Source organism: Dermacentor variabilis, chromosome 11 (assembly GCF_050947875.1).
Source record: "Dermacentor variabilis isolate Ectoservices chromosome 11, ASM5094787v1, whole genome shotgun sequence".
Taxonomy (NCBI): Eukaryota; Metazoa; Arthropoda; class Arachnida; order Ixodida; family Ixodidae; genus Dermacentor; species Dermacentor variabilis.
This window is the reverse complement of record NC_134578.1, coordinates 99,321,712-99,338,008: the sequence shown is the minus strand read 5'-3', so window position 1 is coordinate 99,338,008 and position 16,297 is coordinate 99,321,712.

Below are 16,297 nucleotides of genomic sequence, written 5' to 3'. Positions count from 1 at the left end.
GTTATGCAGCAGCGGGTGTTACACTATAATATCCGCAGCGCCTGTTGTTGCCTGTCCAACTGAGTAATTCACTGTTAACATATACCAAATTTAGCTGTGAAACAGACCACATACACCAGACATATCCCATAAAAAGGTCGGAGCTATGTGCCTGCAGTTGCTGCACAGCACAGCAATTAGGAGTTCGCATGTTCGCTCGCTTACGTAGGCCGCCTTTAGAGAGGGCATACGTGCAGAGTTCTTTTCGAGCCTAGTTCAGGATGCAGAACAGAGAGTTGCGATTTGCCGACAATAGAAAAGCGATGATCCAGACGGTTTCGATGGTACAAAGGCTGGCTCCGACCATAATAATCATCGACATAAACGTATTCAGTAGGCAAAGGCGTAGTAGCTTCACACAGACACTGACTGCAGTCTCGCGACAAGGCCTATAAACCCATAATTAATAATCAACATTTTTCTACAAAACTGTTCAGTAATTCCAGATGGCATCACTATCTGTCACAATGTGTATTTATTGTCATTTATTTCGAAAGAATTATACGCCTCATTACTCGAAAATCCGGCGTGGTCAGTTACGGCGTGACCAAGCGATGATAATAAAAATGAACGACGGCGCAAAGAGTAAAAAGGCATCAAGAATCCTGTGACTGACGCCTGATTTCTCATGGAGGTTCCGGTACACAAAGTAATGACTCTGAAAAAGAATCAGAACCATTAGTATGGGTGGGAATAGAAGACGCGCCTCCGATGTGTGGGATGGGCACTCTTCCCCGACGCCACGGTGGGGCCATGTTTCTGGCTGACTAAAGGCGTGGCCTGGTGGGTGCGCGATTGGACACTTGTCGGCGAGGCCGATAAGGAGAAGGTGGCTCCACGTCTAGAGCGTGTAAAATATGGGTGGTGCCTCACGTGCGTCATTAATTGAAAAAAATTCACCAAAGGGACTATAATGCTTCGCATTCCCACACCTGGGTAGCCTTAAGTGTTTCCGGCCAATTTTTCTTTTCTTTTGTCATCTGGTATAGTTTTCACGCACTCCCCGCACGTACACGGGAACTGATTTTTGACGTTGCCTTATTTGATCGTTCTAACGAGCTCCCGGAACCATTTATTTATTTATTACAAATTTGCTGCAGCAGAGCCTACTTCTCCATTATTACAGGCATTGGATAAAAATTACTGATGCTGAGGACCATCAACACCAAGTGGACTTCGAAAGCAGTTCTTTGACGGTGGGCTCTGAGCTCTACTATAATATACGCCTGTCACCCGTAGCATACATAGTGACTACTAGTTTTGACTTCACCTACAAGACCATATACGACAAGAAGGGTGCCTATTACATTAGGGCGGAATTCTCCCCTGCTGTGTACATCAAGCGCTACGATATGGTAAGTATCTTTACATTTCGCAGATCGCATATAGCAGTTGCCGCAGGCATGAAGAGCAGGCGCGTCACCTGTTTTGGGGGCCGCGGTTCCGCTGCGTTTTACACAAACGCGCGACGGGCAGCCTTTCTCAATTTCAAAGCAAGAACACTCGCCACATCTTTGCCGGTGCGGACGTGGATAACGCCCGCGAAGCACAGGGCACGGCGATGCTGATCGGCAAATACTTCTGGTCATTCCATTTATATTTGTTGCACAGGGCCTGCGCGCGGTGTTCAGCGGGGCGCAATCAACATCGCAAATTTCGCCAAACAAGGCAACTGTCATCCACAACCTAGCCGGGCCCTGCATCACTGGCACGAGAGTTCCAGTCCAATGGGTCACTCTGAGCTTCCTGACGTCACCGGAGACCGCAGGTTTAAATGTGCAGGTCCCCGTGGGACGTTTCAAATGGCGCGGCAACGATGATGGTCAAAGATGCCTAACCATGCGATCTACCTTCGTTGTACACTTTATTTACGGCTGTTCAATCCGTAGTTACGATACGTCTGCAGTTATTTTACCCTGCCCGCACATGTGCTTGTTCAGTGCGTGTCAGTGCTGTTGCTCTAGCAAGCTAGTTCTTCCCGCAGTCATCGAAGAAATCCCTGAACCTTCGGTGGACGAAATATTTAAGAAGGTTATGAAAGGCCAAGAAGCCATAAGGGCTACCATTTTTAATGAAGCCCTGAAAGCATTTTGGTATATAAAATACTCAAACAGATTTCTGAAACAATGAAAACCTATTTTCAAACATTGAATGAAAGACACGGTCGGCTGATCAATGTGTAACGGTTACAGCAGATCTACGAACAGCTATTGATGCAGCACAGGAGACTCTGAAATCATTGCAGGTCAAGTAGCTTATTTCCAAAGCTTAGTAGGCTTTCGAATCTTGGTGCATTCGGCATTCCGAGCAACCTTAATGAATAGAAGTACGCCTTTCTCAACAACAACCTGCTTCATGACAATTTAGGTGTAAACCGCCCACCAGTTATCGGCATTTATTGTCTACGAAAACGGGCACCAAAAAGGCTCATTACGTTACGCTTCCAGGATTGTAGATAAAAAGAAGTAGAGCGCCAAGCTCGCAAGTTCAAAAGAACAGGAATGCATTTACAAAACGATTATTGCGCTGAAACACTTCGAAGGCGTTAACTGATTTCACAAAGCCCAAATCTGGACAGAGATGAAGGAAAGGTGAGAAGTCTTCTTTATGGTAATCTTCGTATAATTGATGATTGTCGGATGGCACGCAAAGCAATTAAAAAAAACATCAATGACGCGCCATAGTTCTTTTTCATTGCGATAAAGACTTGCCCTTAAGGCATAATTCTGGGTGCGTATATGTGTATTATATGTGTGCTGTGAGGCCTGTGTTGTGTATGAATTTAAGCAATGTTTTGTGGAATCTGTTGTCATGTATCCAGCGGTCATAACTGGTTGTCACACTGCAGCGGAGGCCGGCTTGCAGTAGGAGACGCGAGCGTTCCGATTTTAAACCAGTACATGTCCATATCAGGTGGTATGCATCTGCTTCCATCACAGGAACCGAGCAGTATGGACACGTGGCACGCAGTGGCAAATGCGACCAGTTCCACCTTTAGATCGTGTAAGGGCCATCTCGGCCCGAAGCCTCCTAAGCACAACTTCCTCCACCCTAGTAAGGTGAAGGAGGAGGGAGCAGACACATGGTGCGATAAGAGCGCGTGTGTCCTACCGGAGAAAATTTTGACTGGCTCGGAGCGAGTTAAGGAGTTTAGGTGGTAGGGGAATAGGCGGAAGATCCGGATTAGGAGGGCAGTGTGCCCGCTGGTCAGCAGCAATGTTGTGAGGGTTCGCTGAATGGCCTTGAATCCAGTATACCTTGACGCAAAAAAAATAAAAATAAACTATGGGCTTTTACGTGCCAAAACCACTTTCTGATTATGAGGCACGCCGTAGTGGGGGACTCCGGAAATTTCGACCGCCTGGGGTTCTTTAACGTGCACCTAAATCTAAGTACACGGGTGTTTTCGCATTTCGCCTCCATCGAAATGCGGCCGCCGTGGCCGGGATTCGATCCCGCGACCTCCTGCTCAGCAGCCTAACGCCATAGCCACTGAGAAACCACGGCAGGTAACCTTGACGCAAGTAGCTCTTTTACTATTCTTAGTGTGTATTGTCTCGCAGATTTCCAATAGCCTTATCAACCTTCTTGAGTTCCTGAATAGCCACTAAAGAATCAGTGAAGATATCTAGTTGCTTGATGGTAGGCAGCTTAGATGTCGCATCTTGCACAGCGTCGTGGATGGCTTGAAGTTCCATTACTAGAGCGCTGGCTTCCGTAGATAAATAGCGGTGGTGGTCTCTGATGAAATTATGCGTAATACTGAGGAATGATGTCCTTCCGCCGTGTGGGAGAACGGCAGGATCCGTATAGACTTTACAGGTGTTAACGCATGATGTATCGATGATATTTTGTTCGTCAATAATACCTGTTGTATCGTTGCGTCGTAATTCGTTCGCTTATTAGTTGTGATGCTGGTGAATCCCCAGGGAGGCATTGGATAGGGCTGATTGTCAATCTGAGAGCCGCGTTGAAAATGAGCATGCAACGCAGCGTCAGCCGGAATAAGTTGCTTTTTTATTTCACGTGCTTTTTCACGTTGCAAAATTAGCTCTGCAATTGTGTTGAGCTGGGCATGTTCCTGTAATGTTGGTATCGGAGTGATGCGGGGCAGTGCTGTGATTGTGCGCATAGCATCGCGATTAATCGTCTCCAACTGTGCGAGCAGTGCCTAAGTCAGCCGTTGAAATTGTGCCTCGTATAAGATTCGTGGCTGCAAGACTGCATGCACCAACCGTCGAGCTACGTCAGTACGAGCTCCAGCTGCTTTTGCTGCAATGCGACGAATAAGGTGAAGTGTTTTGGTCGAACTCTCTCTGGTTTTACGGAACCAGTGTGCACCACTTCCGGAGTGGTGAATATCGAGACCCAGTATGCGGACCTCAGAAGCCTCAGGGATTGTCACCGCGCCGAGTCTAAATGTAAAGGGGTGATGCGTGATTCTTGTGCGTCCTTTCTTGTTGGCCACCACAACATAGCTTGATTTTTGGGCGGGAATGTCCAACCCTACTTTCCAAGCGTAGTTGTTCAGAACATCAAGGGCTTCCTGAAGCTGTTGAGTTTGTCTAGCTATATCTTCATGCACGGACCACAAAGTGACGTCATGTGCATAGATTAAGAACCTCACGTCTGGAATCCGATGCAGTTGCCAGGCTAGAGGTATTAGAGCAACGTTGAAGAGAAGAGGAGCCAAAACCGAACCTTGTGGGACTCCTCTGTTCGATGTGGAGTATCTGTCTTGCCTTCCATCCACTCTAATCGCAAATGTGCGATTCTGAAGGAATGAGTAGATGAATCTTATCACCTGTGGTGGAAGTCCCAGGTCGATGAGGTTGGTTATAATGATTGCATGATCTATATTGTCATAAGCTTTCGTTATATCTGTTGCTACTACCGTGCGCACAGCGTGACTGTGCGGTGAAACCTGTAAAACATCGTCTGATAAGATAGAAAGTCCGTCTTCAGTTCCCAAGTAAGAACGGAATCCAATTTGAGCAGGATGGTATTTATCATGGCGTTCAAGCCACCAGGAAACACGCGTGGCCAGCATCTTTTCAGCGAGCTTGCAGACAGTTGAGGTTAGTGAAATTGGGCGTAAAGACTGGAGGCTATTTGGAAACTTTCCTGGTTTCGGAATCGCGAAAACACTTGAATGCTTCCAATCAGGTGGAATGTTTCCAGTCTCCCATCGTTTATTAATAGCCTGAAGTAAGTCGAGAGCTGCTCCTTCCATGTTCTTGAAAACCTCATAAGGAATACCATCGGGACCAGGTGTTATTCGTTGCTTGGAAGTTTCAATCGACGCTATTAGTTCGGCCATGCTGAAAGGGCTGGATATTTTGGATTTGGAAGTTGTGTCAGACTCATCAATTTCGGGGCAGTTTATAGGTGACGCTTGATCGTATTTCGGGAAAAACGCTCTAGCAGCGTGTTCTGTAAATTGATGTGGCGAACTCCCCATCGCTAACCTAAAGCTCGCTGCAGGGTCAGGTTGCTTATGACCGCGTTCCATTGACCGTAACGTACGCCAAAGTGCTCTGTTTCCAATGCCCGATCCAAGGTTCTAGCACCACTCATACCATCATCGTCGAGAAAGTTGCTTTTCTTGCCGACGCGCCTGTTTAGCATGTGCACGGCTACCTGATGCATCGAGATTCCTCGACGCATACATTTCTGCCTGACGTCGCTTTGGCCAAAGTTGCAAAAGGGCGAGGTCCGGTTGAGGTTGTTCTTCGTCAACTGGGGTTACAGTGGTGTTCCTCCGTAGCAGTTCTTGCAAAGCGGGAAGAATTTCTGCGGGACCTGAGGGTACTTAATCAATCGATGATTTTCCGAAACTTATCCCAATGCGTGACTGTTATTCGTCGTCGAATTTTCTTTATGCACGTTCTGTACAAACCAATCATTATTGGCATATGATCACTGCCCCATGTATCTGGTTCCACCCGCCAATGCGGCATTCCAGGAACCAACCACCACGTGCGGTCTGGAACGTTTGTTCTAGATACTGCGGGTACAGCACAGGTAGCCACAGCGTGATGGTTCGACAGTGTAAAAGTGGCATCGCTCATGATATTTTTAACTTGGTATCCTCTTCGGGAGTTGTACTTGTACCCCCATTCTGTATGTGGGGCATTGAAGTCTCCACCCACGAGAATAGGAATTCCTGGGTACGTAGACCGGAGATGGGCTATCCACTCCAAGTTCAAAAGTGTGCGCTGTGGCCTGGCGTAGAATGACAGTAGAATGACAGGAGTCTTCATTGGTAGTGTCAGGTCCCCGACAAACTCTTGATTACCACTACAACATGGCTCCAGATCAATCACTGTGTGAGCAATATGCGATGATATATAAACTACAGTTTTTCCCGGAGCTGAAGCCATTGTAGTAGAACGTCTATCTCTAATAGATGGCTTATGATACCCATTAAAATTGGACAGGGAGCATAGCTTATTATGCTCTTGAATAAGCAGTGCCTATACATGTAGATTATTGTATTGAAGCTTGGTTTTAATTTCTCCTAACTTGGAGCTTAGGCCCCGACAATTCCACTGTAGAATTCCATCCTGTGACAGCTGCTGCAGATAATTAGCCATGATGCAGGCAATTCTGAATAAGCAACGTTAGTTGAGCAGTTGATCTAAAACTGCTGTCCAAACAGCTTGGTTGACCTGTTATGGCGGACGGGATCCAGGCGTAACGGTGGCATTCGCAGTGGTTGATGCGTCACGTGTTGGTCCTGTTTTCTGACGACGCAGAATTACCAATTCTTTATGTTTGCGTAGTCGCTGAATCTCTCTGGCCAGTGCGTCTATCCGAGCGTCAATGTCATCCTGGCCGTCATGGGCTCATACAGAGGTTCCGGTAATTTCTCTTTCTTTGTCTGCGACTGCTTGGCAAGTTTAAGTACAGAAGAATACTTTTGAGTTACTGGGGCGTTTTCTTCTTCTGCCAAGAGCATCTCTGGCTCTTCTGCAAGAACTTCATAACGATTGTGTGTTGTTACTACAGTCGTTTTTGGTATAGTCTTTCCTATCCGTACTGTGGCCTTCTGTTTAGTCGGACAATTTCTGCTTGTCATATTGTTACGTGTGGAAAGACACAGGCGAAAGATGCTATTTACACGCTATTTACACTGGAGCCAGGCAGCCAGGCTGACACTCACTCGTACCAAGGACACCGACCAACTTCTTCGTCGTTCTTGCGGCGGTTCGTCTATTGAGCATCGCTCGATGATATCGTAATACTACCCCCTGGCGGCAAAAGCACCATCACAGTGCTGTTAAATATCCAAGGTGCACGGAGAGTTGTAGGGCTTGAGCCGGGCAACGGGGACAATTTCATTCGTTCTCACAGCAGAGGACGTAGTGGGCGTGGCTAGAACGATTTCATAGGTGACATCGGTCACTTTGCGGAGCACACCATATGGGCCTGTGTAACAGGAAAGCAGTTTTTCACATAGGCCGAGTTTACGCGATGGGGACCAAAGCAACACGAGGGCGCCGGGCACAAAATGGACATCACGGTGACGGAGGTCTTAGCGTTCTTCCTGCTTGTCTTGAGGCACCTGTATACAAGAAATAGCTGGAACCGTGCAGGCAGTCAACGGCGTCGTCTATACGTGGGAGCGGGTAGACGTCCTTCTTCGTAATGCTGTTCAGATGACGGTAGTCTACACAGAAGCGCGTCAGACCACCATCTGTAATGACGTCACCTGTACTGTTCGCCGCGAACTCGAGGCCGCCTGTTCGCCAGCCTTCTGCACGACGCCTCCCGATCCGCTCGCAACTACCATTGCGATGATTCAGGCCATTGTCAGACAAGAATTTGAAAACATGGGTCTAAACACCATGTGTCCCACGTCTAGACCCAACGTTCTCCAAATATCTAGCGGCCCTCCTCGTCCCCGGCAGTCCTTTTCTGCCAAATCTCGCCGCAACCCGTCCGAATGGCGTACCCCTGATGACAGGCCGATCTGCTTCCTCTGCTGTCGCATCGGCCACGTCGCCCGTCACTGCCGCAACCGATGGCCACCACCTCCTCGGACTTACGCCGCAACTTATTCCCGCGCCTTTGGACCTTCTGTACCCTATGCCACTCGCCATGAACCCACTGCCGCTGATGCCCCTGCTCCGAACCTTCGCTATAGCCGCTCGCCCTCAGTTCGTCGCCACCAGTCTCGTTCGCCCCAACCCCGCCGCTTCTCTTCGCCGCCTATCTATCGCCTCCCGGACCCAGTCGGGAAACTAGGCACTGCAGCTTCTGGAGGTGAAGCTGCGTTGTCGACCCTGCCCTCAAATCCTCTGCTCACGTTACCTACTAACGGAAACCTTCTTGACGTTTGCGTCGACGGCTATCCTGTCACGGCACTCATCGATACAGGAGCACATCTTTCTATTATGAGTGCTGCCTTCCGACGACGTCTGAACAAGCTCCTCACCCCAGCGTCGGCACGCGTCGTCCGCGTTGCGGATGGCGGTACTGTGCCTATCATCGGCATGTGTACGGCACGTGTCAGCATCGCCGGCTGCCACACTCCTGTCCTCTTCACCGTAACTGCTCATTGCCCCCACGACTTCATTGTCGGCCTCGATTTTCTTTTCGCCCATTCTGCTCTTATTGACTGCTCTTCCAGTACCCAGCATCTCCACCAGAATGTTACATGTGGAAAGACACAGGCGAAAGATGCTATTTACACGCGATTTACACTGGAGACAGGCAGCCAGGCTGACACTCGCTCGTGCCAAGGGCACCGACCAGCTTCTTCGTCGTTCTCACGGCGGCTCGTCTCTTGAGCATCGCTCGATAATATCGTAATAATATCGTGCTCATCAGATTTACATAGGCCATATCGATATCGTGGTTGGCCTTCTGGTGAGACCTTTTCTGGATCAATAGTACGCTGTGGGCAAAATGCCTGCATGTGTCCATGTTGAAAGCAGCGGTAGCAGAATATTGCCCGAGGGAGGTAGGGTTTAGGTCCCAATATGCAACCATAGTAATAAAACCGCTCTGGGACACATTGAGGGCCCTGTACCGTCAATGAACATGTACGGCTTTTGCCCATCGCGTACCATCGCACATCATTACAGACCGAGGCAAAGCCTTTACAGCACAGCTCATTGAAAACGTTTTTAAACTCAGCTGCACGACCCATCGAAGGACAACTGACTATCATCCGCAGACAAACGGCTTGACCGAAGGACTGGACAAAACGATGACTGACATGCTCAAGATGTCCGTAGACGTACAGCACAAGAAGTGCGACCAGATACTCCCTTACGTAACGTTTGCCTATAACACTGCTACGCAACAAACAACACGCTTCACGCCGTTTTGCCTCGTTTACAGCCGTGAAGTGCAGACAATGCTAAAAGCAATGCTGCCGTGGGACAACAACGATTATCTCGACCTCGCCCAAGATGCTGAACTTTTCGTGCAACGCGCGGAAGAAGCCCGTCAGCTTGCTAGAGTGCACATAATGAAACAACAGAGAATCGATGCGCACCGTTACAATCTGCGCCATCGACAAGTCGAGTTCCAACCTTGTGATCAAGTTTTGGTCTGGACTCCCGTGCGCCGAAAAGGACTATCCGAGAAGCTTTTGAGTCGCTACTTCGGACCTTACAAAGACTTGTAGCTAATTAGTGACGTAAAATACGAAGTCCGTCCTGACGGAAGCCAGTCTCCCCGACGTCGACAACCGCAGTCTGAGATTGTGCACGTTGTGCGGTTGAAACTGTACTATAGCTCCTAATATTCGACGTTTTCAGCCGCTTAGGTTAGTTTTTGTTGCTGCTCGTCCCTCAGTGCCTCGTGACTGTATCGCACACCACAGTGATTGTGACTATAGCCTGTGTGTTCGTCCTAGTTCATCTCAGCACTATCACGTCAAGCCTATGTATGTTTTCCTTCTTTTTTTTTGAAGAGGGGGTAATGCCACAGGATGTTGCACAGCAACGGGACTGAAGAAGACGAGAACGAAGTTCCTCTCGGCATCGCGCGACGACGCTTACGTTTAGTAAAGTGCAAACGCCTGGATCCTCATTCAACGTGTATACAACAGGGTATACGCAAGAATATTATTGAAGGAGCAGAGATTTCAAAGACAAAGGAAGAACAGAGTGCCCTTTCCCTGTGTGAAGCACAATGACCAGTGAAGCTGTATATGTGGGCCCCTTAATGGTGAACTGCACCTCCGTGGCGGGTTGGCCCGGTATTGCACCATCTTCGGTATCAGCACACGTATGAGTAGGGCTTAACGCCTCTTTCACCACGGCCGCGTGTCGGCCCGCAATTGCCCTATCTGCGCGGTTTTGTCTTCACACGGACACAATCCAGGGGGAAGTAGCCCTTAACAGAATCGCTGTAAAAGTGCATGTTTCCCCCCGGTCACTTTATCTGACACCGAAAAAAAAATGGCCAGGCTTAGCTTGGTTAAGCCAAGAATGCGTTGCATATTGCGCGGTCAGGTGGTGGCTGCGGCCCCGCGCGACCGCGCCAGTTGGGGCCCAGCTTTTCCTCCGTGACGTCACGCGCCGGCGCAGCGCCCCTAGCGGGAGGAGCGGGAGTCAGGTGGTGGCTGCGGCCGCGCGCGACCGCGCGAGTTGGGGCCCAGCTTTTCCTCCGGCTGTCGTGACGTCACGTCACGTGGTTGCGCTAAGGGTCAATGATGGCTGCCCGGCCGCGCCCAAGGGCTGAACTGTGTGATTGCAATATGCAACGCATAAAAAGTTATTACGTATCTGAACGCGGCAACGCCAGATCGTGCGTTTATGTCGCTTTGTTTCTGCTTTCATTTCCTTTTCCTGCTGTGCAAAGGTTTGCTAAGTATGAAGTTGTCTGCGGCACGATTGCTGTTTGCTCTGATGAGTTGTCAAAAATGTCTGTCGTTCTCTTCCCTGAATTGTTCCACGCATGAGGTGGAAGGCATGTTCATGTATGATTTCCCCATCAATAAAGCCGCAGCTGCAATAGACCACTCTTGTTTGTTCAATCTGCGTGACGTCGTTGTTTCCAAGTGACGGTGCCATGTTCCATCATGACTAGACAGCTAGCCAACCAACTAGTATTTAGGTAAATTCCGCGGTTTTACGTGGGAAAACCCCGATTTGATTATAAGGCACGCCGTAGTATGGGACTCGGGATTAATTTAGAACACAAGGGAATCTTTAACGTACCCCCGACACACCCGACGCGGACACTTTTGCATTTATCCCCCATCTAAATGCGGGCGCAGCAGCTGCGATGTCATCTCGCGATGTCGTGCTTAGCAGTGCAAAACCATAGGCGCTAAGCCACCGCGGCGGGTACTGACGATGAGGATGTAATGACCAGAAGAGAACGACATAGACAAAACGACCTGGACACTATGAAAAGGGTTTAGACGTTTCTTATAATTGCGCGAAAAAACAAGAACAAAAGAAAAAACACACACCACACCACGAGTGCAGACTGCCAATTGGTTATTTTTGGAAAGCAAGCAACATACACTTCATTCGGGAACCTGTTCACGTGTCTGCATCGTCACTCTCACATGTGCCGATAAACATAAACACGTAAAAGATTATAATAATAATATTTGGGGTTTTACGTGCCAAAACCACTTTCTGATTATGAGGCGCGCCGTAGTGGAGGGCTCCGGAAATTTTGACCACCTGGGGTTCTTTAACGTGCACCTAAATCTAAGCACACGGGTGTTTTCGCATTTCGCCCCCATCGAAATGCGGCCGCCGTGGCCGGGATTCGATCCCGCGACCTCGTGCTCAGCAGCCCAACACCATAGCCACTGAGCAACCGCGGCGGGTTGTAAAAGATTATGTACTGGGCAACAGTGTATCCAAGATTGCGACAAGCGATCGCCAAAATAACCATGAGCCAAACTTACAGCATCATAAAAGAGGGAGAGATAAAATAGAAAAAAAAAGAAAGGGACCGCGAAAATCTGAAGCAAACGGATATGGCACTTAACAAATAACCAATGTAAAGGCGAAACATTCCGGCAAAAAATCGTTTGAAAGAAGTCAAAAGGGCCAAAAAACAAGATAACAACAAAGGGGGATATCACGCCAATCAACAAATGAGGAAATGGCGGCATGAAGTGATGAAGCCTCAAAATGAGTCTTAATGAAAACAACCAAAGAATGTAGGGATGACGGTGACTATTGAATTTACAAACGTGACTATGGAAAGAGTGTGACCTGTTGAAAAAGCTAAGGCTCGGCGGCACTCATAGCACAAAACACCAACAAACAAAACAATCAAAAACAAAAAACGAAAACCTTAGACCACCAAAAGGAATTTCTTAAAAGGCATATTCCACAAAATTGACTTCTTCTGGAAGCAACCAGACAGATGGCGGGCAGACACATTTGTCGCCATTTTTATATGTGGAACACTTCGACATTCACTCTGATCCCTCTAATAGAGCCGGAACGTTGTCTCATTATAAATTGCTTTACATGGGTTATTTCTTCCGCCCTCTTTTTTCCTTTACATCTGCCTCAGTTCATGACCAAAGTGTCTCCTGCCTTGTTCTTTACATGCAACTGGTGTTCCCGTTTTCATTGAAGCACCTGCCCGTTTGTCCAAAATAAATATTGTCACATATCAAGGGAATCGAATACACTACCCCCCAAACACAATATGTGTAGTGCGTTTTCTGCATCGTTGAACATTGTGGCCTGCTCTTTCTCTTCCCTGTAACCATGGGGCACACTCTACTGAGCATGCATGGAGCCGAAAAACGATCTTGACCCCGTAGCGGCTTCGGCCACTTTTTTATGTTTTGCGAAATTCGATGAATATAGGGTATGGCCTATAGACATACAGGACATACAGGGGAAGACATACAGGGGATACTCAAAAAAGGGCCGCGGTTTTCGTTCGAGCCGGCACCCGACCGATCGGAGCTTTTTGCCCTGGTGCGTCGATTGCGTCAGCGAGTCCTGGAAAAGCAGCGGGAACGCGCTGTGGGGGACGGTGTGGGCTGCCTGCCGCGCACCGTAAGCGATCAGCGGGGGAAAAAGAACCCCTTAAGGAAAATAGTGAGCTACATCAAGAAAAGCGACCTAAGAAGAAGAAGGCTTCGTGGTTATGCCACCTGCCACCTTTGACATAAAGCCAACTGAAGCTGTAAAAAATAATTCTGAGCTGGCTGATTTCCTCCCGAAGAGACTGAAATGACTTGCCATCAAGTCGTTATGAAGGATGCGCCTGGATTCGTTAAGGAAGGTAGTTGAGAGCAAAGGAACGAGCCACCTCGATCGAGATCTTCTTGACTGGAAAGGCACATAGACCGAACTGCCCCCCGAGATCCATCATTTCAGAAAAAGACATTTCGCAAAGGACAGTTGGGGACTTTCTTCAATCAAACCTGCAGATGATAGTTGGCAATGACCCCTTTATAGTCCGATCTTCGACGGAAGTTGTCAGACACCTGAAAGAGGGTCTTCCGACGGCTACGAAGGGGTTCTCGATTGACATCGAGGACCTGTCCTACTCAATCCCACATGATGGTCTGTTCACAGCTATTAAGCAAAAAATTCAAGACACCGGAGAAGAAGCCTGTCAGAATATAGCATGGATGAGCACAGAGGATTTGATCGAGCTGTTAAGCTTTTATTTGAGTTGCACAGCCGTTGCCTTTTATGAAAAGCACTATGTGCAGATGGCTGAAATATGTATAGTTTCTTCAGTTGCACCTATTCTTTGCGATATATATCTGCCCGTGTTTGGTCAACGAGTTCAACAATTATTTTCCCGCCATCATGTCGTGCGCAATTTCCTTTATGTTGATGACTACTTAGTCATAGCCCACGTGTCCGCACACGATAAGCTTAATAATGCCGTAGATCACCAATTACAGATATTCCAATCAGCTTCGAGGCGGCTGCCTTTCACCCACGAGTTAGGCAGGGATAACACCCTTCAGTTTTTGGACCTGTCTTCATTTTTATCCAAAACACATCTGTTGGTATTACAACCCAAGGACAAAGAAGGTCGTTTGGAGGTGCACGTTTCAAACTAGTTAAGAGAGCCGACATAACCTAGCTTGCAGCGAGCACAAGTTAGAAACCAGTTTCAATGAGCAAGTTGGGTTGTTTTTTCGGCTCCGTGAAAGCTCAGTAGAGTGTGCCCCATGGTTACAGGCAGGAGAAAAAATACGCCACAATATTGAACCATTCACAAAACGCATTACACAGATTGTGTTTGTGGGGTAGTGTATTCGATTCCCTTGACATGTGACAACATTTATATTGGACAAACGGGCAGGTATTTCAATGAAAGGGCACGGGAACACCAGTGGCTTGTAAAGAAAAGGCAGGAGGCACTTTGGCCCTGCACTGTGACAGATGCGCAGGAACGAAAGAGCGCGGAAGAAACAACCCTTGCAAACCAATATTGAATAAGACAACGTTCCTGTTCTATTCGAGGGATCAGACTGAGAGGGAGATTGTCGAAGCGTTCCACGTAGAAAAAAAAATGACGACAAATGTATCAGCACGCCATCTGTCTCGTGGCTTCGAGAAGAAGTGAATTTTCTGGAATATGTCTTCTAAAAAATCTTGGCGGTCTAATGTTTTTTCTTTTTGTTTTTTTGGTGTTGTTTGTTGTAGGTGCTTTGGTGCTGTGAGTGCGACCGAGCGTTAGTTTTTCCACCAGGTCTCACTCTTTCCATAGTCAAGTTTGTAAATACAATAGTCGCCATCACCCCCAATTTGCATGGCTGTTTTCAGTAAGCCATACGTTGAGCCGTCATCTCTTCGTGACGTCACTTCCACATTTATTGATCGGCGTGATAATCCACATTTGTCGCTATGTTGTTTTCTTGTTTTTGTATTGACCTTTTTTCTTTCTTCAAATGACTCATTCTTCGGCTTTACATTGGTTATTTGTTGGGTCCCATATTCGTTGTCCTTCACATTTTCGTGGTCTTTGCCTGTTTTTCTTTCTGTGTTTTTTTTAATTTGATCTCTCCCTCTTTTATAATGCTCTAAGATTGGCTCATGGTTACATTGGCGATCGCTTGCCGCAATATTAGATATACTGTTACCCAGCAGATAATCTTTTACGGTTTTATGTTTATCGGCACATGTGCGAGTGAGAATGCGGACACGTGCACAGGTTCCCGTATATATTATATGTATGTTGCTTGCTTTCAAAAATAAACACTTGGAACTCTGCGCTCGTGGTGTGGTGTGTGTTTCTTTCGTGTGTCCTAGTTTTTTCGCGTACGTATAAAAAACGTCTAAAGCTATGAACACTAACCCGCCAGAACGTCCTACTATGACAATGGCGGCATGACGATAAGATTCTTAAATGATGGACATCTTACAACGACGATAGCGTGACGACGAAGGCTAGAGGGCAAAGGCTGATGACGTATGTGTGACTGGATAGCACGGCGACGACTTCATTCCAAAGACTGTATAAGGACGAAGGTATGTCAAGAAGCCGATCAGTAAGCTTGAGTGATGATGAAGAAACATGCACGATCGTATGACGAGCGCTGTTGGATGCCGATGCAATAACGCCGATGGCATGGCTACGGCGGCACAATCTTCAGTGAATCACGACAGCCTGATTCCGACACAATAGCGAATTACTGATGACGTCGATATAATGACGAAACCATTTGACGAACATGGCATCACGGCACTTGGAGGACGTTTGCGAAGTGATGAGCCTGAACAGAGAGCAGCACGACGACAATGGTATGAAGATGACTGTGGGACGGCAACGGCATGGCGACTGCCAGGTGAGCAAGTTAAAATGACGAAGATGGAGCAAACGCGACCGCATCACACAATGCTTTGAAAGCGCAAACATGATAATCAATGCATGACAACGACGCAACGAAGGCGGTATCATCAGAATCGTGTAAATACAATAGGATCAAAAGGAGGGTATGATTAGGATGGTGTGAGAGTGACTCAATTAGCCAAACACGTAGCGGGGCTTGTTGGTGATGCAATTTTTTCTTAAGGACACTGAAAAAGAGGATGGGACGGCCACCCACTCTTTATGCCTTTGCCTGTCCCCGTCAAGAATGTAGCACTGAAGTACTTCCTTTACCAAAAAAGAAATATGTGGCGACGACTTTATGGCAATTACGACGGGGCGATGACGGCATGATGAGGGTCGCATGAGAAAACTGAAGTGACGTTACGCTTCAAGTGCATGACGACTGTATGACGACGATGGCAAGATGAGAATAGTACAGCAAAGCTAGTACGACAATGGAATGAACACGGTG